General features: G+C 49.3%; 1 protein-coding gene across 1 annotated transcript in view; it reads right to left on the reverse strand.

Annotated features, from left to right (window-relative positions):
• CCDC73 (coiled-coil domain containing 73) overlaps nt 1-14258 on the reverse strand; it is a 2033683-nt gene that overhangs the window by 1693268 nt on the left and 326157 nt on the right. The window lies entirely within an intron of this gene.

Raw genomic sequence — 14258 nt, forward strand, 5'->3', positions numbered from 1 at the left:
TTCCCATGAGGCACAGGGTCAGACTGATTTGCATATAGCCATGTCTGAACTGGGGTGGCAGAGTGGGCTAAAGAACGGTGATGGATTAAACCCAGATCTTTTGACTGGGTGTGAGTGTTTGATTGATTCAGATGCTCCGTCCATCACCACCTCATTTTGTACCGCTTTTGGCCGCCATAAGTGTGGCAGGGTATGCTCAGACGTGAGTCCCTTGCTCACTTTGCCACTGGATTCAAGCAAGCCGGGCTGAAGACGGCTGGAATGCCAGAAACCGGTCCTCGGAAACTTGTTTCCGGTCCAGGGAAGACATGGCTTGGCAGTTTGGGCTGGACTGTTCCCATGAGGCACAGGGTCAGACTGATTTGCATATAGCCATGTCGGAACTGGGGTGGCAGAGTGGGCTAAAGAACGGTGATGGATTAAACCCAGATCTTTTGACTGGGTGTGAGTGTTTGATTGATTCAGATGCTCCGTCCATCACCACCTCATTTTGTACCGCTTTTGGCCGCCATAAGTGTGGCAGGGTATGCTCAGACGTGAGTCCCTTGCTCACTTTGCCACTGGATTCAAGCAAGCCGGGCTGAAGACGGCTGGAATGCCAGAAACCGGTCCTCGGAAACTTGTTTCCGGTCCAGGGAAGACATGGCTTGGCAGTTCGGGCTGGACTGTTCCCATGAGGCACAGGGTCAGACTGATTTGCATATAGCCATGTCGGAACTGGGGTGGCAGAGTGGGCTAAAGAACGGTGATGGATTAAACCCAGATCTTTTGACTGGGTATGAGTGTTTGATTGATTCAGATGCTCCGTCCATCACCAACCCCTTTTGTACCGCTTTTGGCCGCCATAAGTGTGGCAGGGTATGCTCAGACGTGAGTCCCTTGCTCACTTTGCCACTGGATTCAAGCAAGCCGGACTGAAGACGGCTGGAATGCCAGAAACCGGTCCTCGGAAGCTTGTTTCCGGTCCAGGGAAGACATGGCTTGGCAGTTCGGGCTGGACTGTTCCCATGAGGCACAGGGTCAGACTGATTTGCATATAGCCATGTCTGAACTGGGGTGGCAGAGTGGGCTAAAGAACGGTGATGGATTAAACCCAGATCTTTTGACTGGGTGTGAGTGTTTGCTTGATTCAGATGCTACGTCCATCACCACCCCCTTTTGTACCGCTTTTGGCCGCCATAAGTGTGGCAGGGTATGCTCAGACGTGAGTCCCTTGCTCACTTTGCCACTGGATTCAAGCAAGCCGGGCTGAAGACGGCTGGAATGCCAGAAACCGGTCCTCGGAAGCTTGTTTCCGGTCCAGGGAAGACATGGCTTGGCAGTTCGAGCTGGACTGTTCCCATGAGGCACAGGGTCAGACTGATTTGCATATAGCCATGTCTGAACTGGGGTGGCAGAGTGGGCTAAAGAACGGTGATGGATTAAACCCAGATCTTTTGACTGGGTGTGAGTGTTTGATTGATTCAGATGCTCCGTCCATCACCACCTCATTTTGTACCGCTTTTGGCCGCCATAAGTGTGGCAGGGTATGCTCAGACGTGAGTCCCTTGCTCACTTTGCCACTGGATTCAAGCAAGCCGGGCTGAAGACGGCTGGAATGCCAGAAACCGGTCCTCGGAAACTTGTTTCCGGTCCAGGGAAGACATGGCTTGGCAGTTCGGGCTGGACTGTTCCCATGAGGCACAGGGTCAGACTGATTTGCATATAGCCATGTCGGAACTGGGGTGGCAGAGTGGGCTAAAGAACGGTGATGGATTAAACCCAGATCTTTTGACTGGGTATGAGTGTTTGATTGATTCAGATGCTCCGTCCATCACCAACCCCTTTTGTACCGCTTTTGGCCACCATAAGTGTGGCAGGGTATGCTCAGACGTGAGTCCCTTGCTCACTTTGCCACTGGATTCAAGCAAGCCGGGCTGAAGACGGCTGGAATGCCAGAAACCGGTCCTCGGAAGCTTGTTTCCGGTCCAGGGAAGACATGGCTTAGCAGTTCGAGCTGGACTGTTCCCATGAGGCACAGGGTCAGACTGATTTGCATATAGCCATGTCTGAACTGGGGTGGCAGAGTGGGCTAAAGAACGGTGATGGATTAAACCCAGATCTTTTGACTGGGTGTGAGTGTTTGATTGATTCAGATGCTCCGTCCATCACCACCTCATTTTGTACCGCTTTTGGCCGCCATAAGTGTGGCAGGGTATGCTCAGACGTGAGTCCCTTGCTCACTTTGCCACTGGATTCAAGCAAGCCGGGCTGAAGACGGCTGGAATGCCAGAAACCGGTCCTCGGAAACTTGTTTCCGGTCCAGGGAAGACATGGCTTGGCAGTTCGGGCTGGACTGTTCCCATGAGGCACAGGGTCAGACTGATTTGCATAGAGCCATGTCTGAACTGGGGTGGCAGAGTGGGCTAAAGAACGGTGATGGATTAAACCCAGATCTTTTGACTGGGTGTGAGTGTTTGATTGATTCAGATGCTCCGTCCATCACCACCTCATTTTGTACCGCTTTTGGCCGCCATAAGTGTGGCAGGGTATGCTCAGACGTGAGTCCCTTGCTCACTTTGCCACTGGATTCAAGCAAGCCGGGCTGAAGACGGCTGGAATAGCAGAAACCGGTCCTCGGAAGCTTGTTTCCGGTCCAGGGAATACATGGCTTGGCAGTTCGGGCTGGACTGTTCCCATGAGGCACAGGGTCAGACTGATTTGCATATGGTCATGTCTGAACTGGGGTGGCAAAGTGGGCTAAAGAACGGTGATGGATTAAACCCAGATCTTTTGACTGGGTGTGAGTGTTTGATTGATTCAGATGCTCCGTCCATCACCACCCCCTTTTGTACCGCTTTTGGTCGCCATAAGTGTGGCAGGGTATGCTCAGACATGAGTCCCTTGCTCACTTTGCCACTGGATTCAAGCAAGCCGGGCTGAAGACGGCTGGAATGCCAGAAACCGGTCCTCGGAAACTTGTTTCCAGTCCAGGGAAGACATGGCTTGGCAGTCCAGGCTGGACTGTTCCCATGAGGCACAGGGTCAGACTGATTTGCATATGGCCATGTCTGAACTGGGGTGGCAGAGTGGGCTAAAGAACGGTGATGGATGGATTAAACCCAGATCTTTTGACTGGGTGTGAGTGTTTGATTGATTCAGATGCTCCGTCCATCACCACCCCCTTTTGTACTGCTTTTGGCCACCATAAGTGTGGCAGGGTATGCTCAGACGTGAGTCCCTTGCTCACTTTGCCACTGGATTCAAGCAAGCCGGACTGAAGACGGCTGGAATGCCAGAAACCGGTCCTCGGAAACTTGTTTCCGGTCCAGGAAAGACATGGCTTGGCAGTTCGGGCTGGACTGTTCCCATGAGGCACAGGGTCAGACTGATTTGCATATAGCCATGTCGGAACTGGGGTGGCAGAGTGGGCTAAAGAACGGTGATGGATTAAACCCAGATCTTTTGACTGGGTATGAGTGTTTGATTGATTCAGATGCTCCGTCCATCACCACCCCCTTTTGTACCGCTTTTGGTCGCCATAAGTGTGGCAGGGTATGCTCAGACGTGAGTCCCTTGCTCACTTTGCCACTGGATTCAAGCAAGCCGGACTGAAGACGGCTGGAATGCCAGAAACCGGTCCTCGGAAGCTTGTTTCCGGTCCAGGGAAGACATGGCTTGGCAGTTCGGGCTGGACTGTTCCCATGAGGCACAGGGTCAGACTGATTTGCATATAGCCATGTCTGAACTGGGGTGGCAGAGTGGGCTAAAGAACGGTGATGGATTAAACCCAGATCTTTTGACTGGGTGTGAGTGTTTGCTTGATTCAGATGCTACGTCCATCACCACCCCCTTTTGTACCGCTTTTGGCCGCCATAAGTGTGGCAGGGTATGCTCAGACGTGAGTCCCTTGCTCACTTTGCCACTGGATTCAAGCAAGCCGGGCTGAAGACGGCTGGAATAGCAGAAACCGGTCCTCGGAAGCTTGTTTCCGGTCCAGGGAATACATGGCTTGGCAGTTCGGGCTGGACTGTTTCCATGAGGCACAGGGTCAGACTGATTTGCATATGGTCATGTCTGAACTGGGGTGGCAAAGTGGGCTAAAGAACGGTGATGGATTAAACCCAGATCTTTTGACTGGGTGTGAGTGTTTGATTGATTCAGATGCTCCGTCCATCACCACCCCCTTTTGTACCGCTTTTGGTCGCCATAAGTGTGGCAGGGTATGCTCAGACATGAGTCCCTTGCTCACTTTGCCACTGGATTCAAGCAAGCCGGGCTGAAGACGGCTGGAATGCCAGAAACCGGTCCTCGGAAACTTGTTTCCAGTCCAGGGAAGACATGGCTTGGCAGTCCAGGCTGGACTGTTCCCATGAGGCACAGGGTCAGACTGATTTGCATATGGCCATGTCTGAACTGGGGTGGCAGAGTGGGCTAAAGAACGGTGATGGATGGATTAAACCCAGATCTTTTGACTGGGTGTGAGTGTTTGATTGATTCAGATGCTCCGTCCATCACCACCCCCTTTTGTACTGCTTTTGGCCACCATAAGTGTGGCAGGGTATGCTCAGACGTGAGTCCCTTGCTCACTTTGCCACTGGATTCAAGCAAGCCGGACTGAAGACGGCTGGAATGCCAGAAACCGGTCCTCGGAAGCTTGTTTCCGGTCCAGGGAAGACATGGCTTGGCAGTTCGGGCTGGACTGTTCCCATGAGGCACAGGGTCAGACTGATTTGCATATAGCCATGTCTGAACTGGGGTGGCAGAGTGGGCTAAAGAACGGTGATGGATTAAACCCAGATCTTTTGACTGGGTGTGAGTGTTTGATTGATTCAGATGCTCCGTCCATCACCACCTCATTTTGTACCGCTTTTGGCCGCCATAAGTGTGGCAGGGTATGCTCAGACGTGAGTCCCTTGCTCACTTTGCCACTGGATTCAAGCAAGCCGGGCTGAAGACGGCTGGAATGCCAGAAACCGGTCCTCGGAAACTTGTTTCCGGTCCAGGGAAGACATGGCTTGGCAGTTTGGGCTGGACTGTTCCCATGAGGCACAGGGTCAGACTGATTTGCATATAGCCATGTCGGAACTGGGGCGGCAGAGTGGGCTAAAGAACGGTGATGGATTAAACCCAGATCTTTTGACTGGGTATGAGTGTTTGATTGATTCAGATGCTCCGTCCATCACCAACCCCTTTTGTACCGCTTTTGGCCGCCATAAGTGTGGCAGGGTATGCTCAGACGTGAGTCCCTTGCTCACTTTGCCACTGGATTCAAGCAAGCCGGGCTGAAGATGGCTGGAATGCCAGAAACCGGTCCTCGGAAGCTTGTTTCCGGTCCAGGGAAGACATGGCTTGGCAGTTCGAGCTGGACTGTTCCCATGAGGCACAGGGTCAGACTGATTTGCATATAGCCATGTCTGAACTGGGGTGGCAGAGTGGGCTAAAGAACGGTGATGGATTAAACCCAGATCTTTTGACTGGGTGTGAGTGTTTGATTGATTCAGATGCTCCGTCCATCACCACCTCATTTTGTACCGCTTTTGGCCGCCATAAGTGTGGCAGGGTATGCTCAGACGTGAGTCCCTTGCTCACTTTGCCACTGGATTCAAGCAAGCCGGGCTGAAGACGGCTGGAATGCCAGAAACCGGTCCTCGGAAGCTTGTTTCCGGTCCAGGGAAGACATGGCTTGGCAGTTCGAGCTGGACTGTTCCCATGAGGCACAGGGTCAGACTGATTTGCATATAGCCATGTCTGAACTGGGGTGGCAGAGTGGGCTAAAGAACGGTGATGGATTAAACCCAGATCTTTTGACTGGGTGTGAGTGTTTGATTGATTCAGATGCTCCGTCCATCACCACCTCATTTTGTACCGCTTTTGGCCGCCATAAGTGTGGCAGGGTATGCTCAGACGTGAGTCCCTTGCTCACTTTGCCACTGGATTCAAGCAAGCCGGGCTGAAGACGGCTGGAATGCCAGAAACCGGTCCTCGGAAACTTGTTTCCGGTCCAGGGAAGACATGGCTTGGCAGTTCGGGCTGGACTGTTCCCATGAGGCACAGGGTCAGACTGATTTGCATATAGCCATGTCGGAACTGGGGTGGCAGAGTGGGCTAAAGAACGGTGATGGATTAAACCCAGATCTTTTGACTGGGTATGAGTGTTTGATTGATTCAGATGCTCCGTCCATCACCAACCCCTTTTGTACCGCTTTTGGCCACCATAAGTGTGGCAGGGTATGCTCAGACGTGAGTCCCTTGCTCACTTTGCCACTGGATTCAAGCAAGCCGGGCTGAAGACGGCTGGAATGCCAGAAACCGGTCCTCGGAAGCTTGTTTCCGGTCCAGGGAAGACATGGCTTAGCAGTTCGAGCTGGACTGTTCCCATGAGGCACAGGGTCAGACTGATTTGCATATAGCCATGTCTGAACTGGGGTGGCAGAGTGGGCTAAAGAACGGTGATGGATTAAACCCAGATCTTTTGACTGGGTGTGAGTGTTTGATTGATTCAGATGCTCCGTCCATCACCACCTCATTTTGTACCGCTTTTGGCCGCCATAAGTGTGGCAGGGTATGCTCAGACGTGAGTCCCTTGCTCACTTTGCCACTGGATTCAAGCAAGCCGGGCTGAAGACGGCTGGAATGCCAGAAACCGGTCCTCGGAAACTTGTTTCCGGTCCAGGGAAGACATGGCTTGGCAGTTCGGGCTGGACTGTTCCCATGAGGCACAGGGTCAGACTGATTTGCATAGAGCCATGTCTGAACTGGGGTGGCAGAGTGGGCTAAAGAACTGTGATGGATTAAACCCAGATCTTTTGACTGGGTGTGAGTGTTTGATTGATTCAGATGCTCCGTCCATCACCACCTCATTTTGTACCGCTTTTGGCCGCCATAAGTGTGGCAGGGTATGCTCAGACGTGAGTCCCTTGCTCACTTTGCCACTGGATTCAAGCAAGCCGGGCTGAAGACGGCTGGAATAGCAGAAACCGGTCCTCGGAAGCTTGTTTCCGGTCCAGGGAATACATGGCTTGGCAGTTCGGGCTGGACTGTTCCCATGAGGCACAGGGTCAGACTGATTTGCATATGGTCATGTCTGAACTGGGGTGGCAAAGTGGGCTAAAGAACGGTGATGGATTAAACCCAGATCTTTTGACTGGGTGTGAGTGTTTGATTGATTCAGATGCTCCGTCCATCACCACCCCCTTTTGTACCGCTTTTGGTCGCCATAAGTGTGGCAGGGTATGCTCAGACATGAGTCCCTTGCTCACTTTGCCACTGGATTCAAGCAAGCCGGGCTGAAGACGGCTGGAATGCCAGAAACCGGTCCTCGGAAACTTGTTTCCAGTCCAGGGAAGACATGGCTTGGCAGTCCAGGCTGGACTGTTCCCATGAGGCACAGGGTCAGACTGATTTGCATATGGCCATGTCTGAACTGGGGTGACAGAGTGGGCTAAAGAACGGTGATGGATGGATTAAACCCAGATCTTTTGACTGGGTGTGAGTGTTTGATTGATTCAGATGCTCCGTCCATCACCACCCCCTTTTGTACTGCTTTTGGCCACCATAAGTGTGGCAGGGTATGCTCAGACGTGAGTCCCTTGCTCACTTTGCCACTGGATTCAAGCAAGCCGGACTGAAGACGGCTGGAATGCCAGAAACCGGTCCTCGGAAGCTTGTTTCCGGTCCAGGGAAGACATGGCTTGGCAGTTCGGGCTGGACTGTTCCCATGAGGCACAGGGTCAGACTGATTTGCATATAGCCATGTCTGAACTGGGGTGGCAGAGTGGGCTAAAGAACGGTGATGGATTAAACCCAGATCTTTTGACTGGGTGTGAGTGTTTGATTGATTCAGATGCTACGTCCATCACCACCCCCTTTTGTACCGCTTTTGGCCGCCATAAGTGTGGCAGGGTATGCTCAGACGTGAGTCCCTTGCTCACTTTGCCACTGGATTCAAGCAAGCCGGGCTGAAGACGGCTGGAATGCCAGAAACCGGTCCTCGGAAGCTTGTTTCCGGTCCAGGGAAGACCTGGCTTGACAGTTCGGGCTGGACTGTTCCCATGAGGCACAGGGTCAGACTGATTTGCATATAGCCATGTCTGAACTGGGGTGGCAGAGTGGGCTAAAGAACGGTAATGGATTAAACCCAGATCTTTTGACTGGGTGTGAGTGTTTGATTGATTCAGATGCTCCGTCCATCACCACCCCCTTTTGTACCGCTATTAGCCAATTCTAACCTGTCCTCAGGTACTTGTAAGTAAATCCCATTTTGTGAAAAATATAATGTTCCATGCACTTTACAGAGGAGGTCTCTCCCCAGCAAATTGATGGGTGCATCTGGTGACAGCAGAAACTGATGGGTCATTGTGAAGTCATCAACAGAAACTGGTAGGGGTTCTGACAATTCTTCATGCATCATCATTCCATTTACTGCTATAGTAGTGACTGTTTCACCACTACCAGTACCCAACTTGTTTCCACTGTCTATTAGGAAATCGATCTCTTTATCTCCTACCTTAATTTGAAACATGGGATTCTCCTCTGGTGTCTCTGATACCTTCATCATAAAGCACTGGGCTCTGGTTGCTGCAGTTTGTCCCATCTCTCTCTCCGCGTTGTCCTATGCGGATCCATGTTGCTCCTGGAAAGGATACCTCAGGGAGTGCTGGGTCTGCTTCAGGTCTCTGGGCATGGGTGGTGCAGATGGCTGGGCCTCATTTCTGTATAACCTTTCATTCCTGTTTCTATCATTTCTATTATACTGGTCACTTCTCTCATTCCAGTCCCTTCTACCACTATTATTTCTACAATTGCTTCCCCAGTGCCCATACCTCTGGCAATTATAGCACCGATCCCTACTCTTGTCTCTCCTCTGGTATCCTTGTCCATTATCCTGTCTTTGCTGTGCCACCTGATAGTACATTTCCTCTGGCTCATCCTCTCTTTGTACTTGCTGCAACATAATTCCTTTGTCATTTTTAGCGGTGTCCTTCCTTACCTTAAAAATACTAGCTCTTTCCATAGTTATGAGAAGCGTGCACAACTTGTGATATCCTTTAGTGGACCAATCAGGGTGGCGTAGTTTACAACTGTGGGCCACAGAAGCTAGCAATCCATTCATAAGGGTTTGCGTAGCCAATACCTTATAGGCCTCTGTGGTGTGTGGTACCTCTGCACTTTTATCCCGTGCTTCATTGTACCTTAAGATGTAATCAGCCACTGACTCACCTGGCTTCTGCAACGTGGCAGTGACTTGAGAAAAATCACCATGTTTAACTGCTAGGCCATTAATTTTGTCTCTGATAGACTCTAACCAATTAATCAATCTATTTTCTGTGACATCCATATTATTAGTCAGTATGGTCCAATCCCTTTCCTGTGGAATTTGGAATGCACTTTTTACTAAAGACCATCTGCTCGCATATCCTATTTTTAATAGCATTTCTATATCTCAAGGGAGGTGGGTATAGGCAATACCAAATCTTCTGTCCCTTTATGCCCCGGTCCGCTCTCTAAGATCATCGGACCTTGAACTGGCGGTCGTCCCCCGCTTTAAGCGTAGCCGTGCTGGCGGACGCTCCTTTCGAGTACGCGCCGCTGCTCTGTGGAACTCTCTCCCCCGAGAGATACGTGCCCTAAGTGACTTGCTCACTTTTCGTCGAGCTGTAAAAACTCTTCTGTTCCCTTAGATCTCTTATCTTACTTCTTTCTGTTGTGTTGTGTTGCTACCTTGTCGGGTGCCAGGACGCTCCTTCGCTGGAGCATCTGTGCGCGTAATAAATGAGTCTAACATAACATAACATATTTTATGAAGCCACTCATAATATTTTACACTGGCAGTCAGTGGGTGTGGTGCGTCTTTAGTCATTTGGGTTGCCTTCAAGGGGGTCCATGGTTTTAGCATGGCTGTCCCCCCAACACTATTTTTGGTGCAGTTAGTTTAGTGTTCAATAGTATGTCATCAGTATATGAGTTCTCACCCTTTCCCTTTAGGATCCGTGTTTGTAACCGTTTATGTATCAGCCGTTCCCTCCTCTCTAGCCTATCCTGTAGTTTATTAATGGAGCGTTGTGTTTCCTCCCTATCAGTGTTTACTTCTTCTTGGAACTCATCTGCCTCTTTCCTCAGGTGTGCCAACTGCTCATGTTCCTCCTCATCGTTTCTCTCTTTTGCACTCAGTCCTAAATCATCTCTCAGACCAAAAGTGGAAGGTTGTGCTGGGGATTCAAAAGCATGTAGCATGTACCCTCCTAAGGATAAGTGCCCATTCAGGACTGGTGTTCTAAAACTACCCTCTCTGGGGCTAGTTGGTATGTCAGGTACCCTAGTTAAATCACCTTCTAGGGATATGTGGAAATAAGGTACACATGCTAAGCTTGGTTGTGAAGCCAGTGCTTGCTCAGGTGTGTTATGTCTTTCACACTGTATGTAGGGGCCTGAAAGTGATGGGTAAATTGAAGTTGCTGGAAGAGGGGATGAATGAGAATTGATGTGCAGGAGAAACAGGCCCTGCAGACTGGATGTTTTGTCCCAATGTTTGGTGGTTGTTCTCATTGCTGGCTCTTTCTGAGACCCAGGAATTAAATTCACTATTTGCATCTACTCTCTGTCTTTTCCTTTCTTCCTCAGTAAGCAAGAAAATCTCCCCCTCAGTCAATGCGCTACTAGTTATTTGCTCATTGTCTGTTCCTTCCCCCAAGGCTTGGAGGCGATAAACAGTTTTTCAACGTATTTATATCAATATTTACTTGGCGGTGCGTCCAAATACATAGCAGAGCAGCAGCCCGTCTAGAAGTAGTGGAATTTGGTATTTCTTTAACCCGGTCTGCTTCAATAGTTGAAAACCTACACTTTTGCCATAGTGACAACAAATGCTGTACTGTGTGCACATTGTTACTTAATTCTAATAAACACTGGCTATACGTTGTGGGCCAATCTTTTGCTAATTCTAGCTCTTTTTTAGTAGGCTTCTTGCACTCACTATTCACCATTGCTATTGCAGAACAGTCTTTATATTCAGTGGAGGCATTCCCCAGGCCTTTCTTTTTTGAAAGGAGAGCTTTATTTTTTGCAATTGAAAGCCACTGCTATAAAAAATCTTTTACATAATGTGAATCCCATGATGGGTCACCCTTTAAGTGTATACTTTCCTTCAAGCGTTCAATATCATCTACCTCAAGAGAACCAAATCTAGGCCACTGCCCTTCATTCCCTTTCCACGTCCAAACTAGCACACAAAAAGGAGTTACATATTCTAAACAATTTGTATCTCTTACAACCTGAGCTGCAGGGCTATCTGCTGGTAATTAAAAATCCTTCTCTAATGACAGTTGTTTAAACAATTTCTTTGTCTTTTTCCCCATGCGAGGTCTTACCACCTCCATAGTTCCTTTAGAATTTCCGGTACCCATTGTGCCCTTCACTTACAATTTTTAAACCCTGAAAGATAAACAAATTTGTCTCCTGGTAGGAAAAAAAATGGTTACGATTTGGTTAGAGAGACTTGAGAGAAAAAATATACAGTTGTGGAACACTCAGACACCACATAAAACAATTTGACTTCTCTGATGCAATTTGTTTTGATATCACTCAAAGAAGCATTTCAAATAAACATAGCAGGACAATACTTTTTAAAGATCAACACAAACATAATTAAATACAGTCATTGATCAATGACAGAACAGCACAAATTTGAAAAACACTTCCTTGTGTCCTGCAGCCAGCCAATAGTCCATGCTTCCCACGCTACACTCTGGGAGGGTTGTTTTTATTTCTTGGTCCCTCTAATTCTTTGGTCATAAATTATTGTCGTGCCTAGGCTCTCCTGTTGCGTATATATGAGGTCCCATAGACCCCTGTCGCATATCAACTCCAAGGTGTTGATACAGAGAAATATTTCAATGATGATAAAAATTTCAATCACTTGATGGAAAAGAATTCAATCAATGATGAAAAAAAAACATTCAATGTTTCTCTACAGTCCCCTAGTTAGATTAGATGCCAGTTACTACCTCCTCTCTTTTTTCTTCTTTTTTTTTAAATACTATGTTCTAACTGAGCATTTGAAACACTGAAAAGTCACACCAGCAAGTTATTTTAGCTTTACAGCCTACTTATCAACTGGTGACATTACAGTCCTTCAATGCTTCTCACTTCTGACGCCACTTCTGTTGGGTAATACATCCATTAAGTCGGGCAATAAATCCTCCAACCCTCCTCAGAGCGATGCAAACAAATAGACCCCAGCTGCCTCACAAAACACAGGAAATGTTCTTGCACCTTTGTCCGTTTATTGGCATGCCAAGGCAGAATGCAGACACAGTGTGACGTCTTGGAACAAGCTTCTTCTGCCCCTCATGGATAGTCACAGAAGAATATATAGGGCAGAAAGTGCAGTCACCAGTAAAATCATAAGATGTGGCCAAGGCCAAATACGGTTGTACATAGAGTCCTCTTAAACGTCCCCAAATTCACATCCATTTCCTCTCACATCCGCCAACTACACTGGCTCCCTGTCAGGAGCCGGACTATATTTAAGGCCCTGTGTATCACCTACAAGGCAGTCAACAACGTGGGTCCTCAGTTCCTCAGAACAGCTTTCCGCCCGCTTGAGCACCCAAGAACACTCCGCTCTTCTTCTGCACATTTGCTGAAAGTCCCTCGAACAAAAAAGGTCAACTGGGGTGACAGGTGTTTCACCATTTCATCTTCTAAACTTTGGAACACACTTCCCCTCCACATCAAAACCGCCCGACCCTCCTCAGCTTCAGGAAAAAATTAAAAACATGGCTCTTCCCAGTATAAATTCACCACCTCAGTGACGGTTCTGCACTAGCGCCGAGACACCCCCGGGTATTTGCGCGCTCTAAAAATGTCACAAACATAAACATATACAAATAGAAGTGTCATGCAGGCCCAGGACAGAGAGCAATATGAGGGCACAAGGGACCAGAAAGCAAGTTTAAGCCAACCTGCAAGATTCAGAGGCTTTTCACAGCTGTTAACCCATGATGTGTCAAAGAAGGCAATACAGGGCCTGGGGTCAAGCTTTAATAGATCTGTAAGGGGAGGGGTGTTCAGGAGCACGGAGCAAGCAGCGTGGTCAGGGCGGTTAGCTCAGTAGGTCTGAGATAGTGTGGAGGAGAATATGGGATTGATTCACTTATTTGGATGATGCAAACATATAGATATATATTTTTCCCCACAATAACTGCTGCCCTGTAGGCCATTGTTATTTGGAGCAACCTCATCACAGTGTAGCTATACGGCAGAAAGGAAGACATGTGCCAACCTCTATGAAAAGGTTTGGAGTGCACGCGCACTGGTTTGGAGTGCATGCGCCCCGGGAGCTGTGTCATCCCAGACTTGGTGTTGCACCTGTGTAAAACGTTGAGGGCCTCCAGTGCTTGAAACCAAACTTAGGGGCCTATTAGGATGGCGGACGGACCTGCGTCCGTCCGCCACCTCCGAGGTGGAGGGACCGTCCGCAGGGGCAGCGGCGGTCCCTCCGGTGCAATTAGGATGTGACCGCCACCCTGGCGGTCACATCCCGTATCTTTAACCTTGCAGGCGGGGTGCTCATCCGCCACAAGGTTAAAAATGCATGATTTGCAATTACATGCACAAAGCGGCAGGCACCGCGCGGGACCTGCCGCTTTGTGCATGCAACTTAACCCCCATGTGCACCCCCCCCTTTACTCTGCAAAGGACCACCTGCTTTCCCACGGCGGAAAAACCGCAGTGGAAAAGTATGTCTGAACACGCATCCTAATATGGCTGGTGGTGTCTGACCATATTAGAGCTTTTCCGCCACGGTCGGAAGCCGACCGCGGCGAAAAAGCGGACGGGAAGACCGTCCGCCGTTGACCCCCCAGCCATCCTAATCTGGCGGGGGGTCTTTGAAGGCACCGCAGCGGTGAATCCACATCCTCCGGGCCAGCGGTGGCTTCCCCCGGCCCGGAGTATGCGGATTCAACGCAATCCTAATCGGTCCCTAAATTACCAGAAGGCAATGCTTTGAAAAGCCAGTCAGGATCATTTACTTGGTATGAGCAGGCCGCTGGAATTATGTTATTCTGTGGTGGCATCCTTCTCCACAAAATTGATTTACAACACTTGTCACATAATCCTTTCTTCTGTTGCATAATTTGCCGATTTTAACAAATGAAGCAGTTTATAGCTCAAAAGGTCAAAAGTTACTAAAATGTTGGCACACAAGTTGCCATGTGGTGCAGTGACCTTTGCAAAGGTTCTCTGTCCACCTTACAGTTGCTGATTGCTGTATT

Source organism: Lissotriton helveticus, chromosome 3_1 (genome assembly GCF_964261635.1).
Source record: "Lissotriton helveticus chromosome 3_1, aLisHel1.1, whole genome shotgun sequence".
NCBI lineage: Eukaryota > Metazoa > Chordata > Amphibia > Caudata > Salamandridae > Lissotriton > Lissotriton helveticus.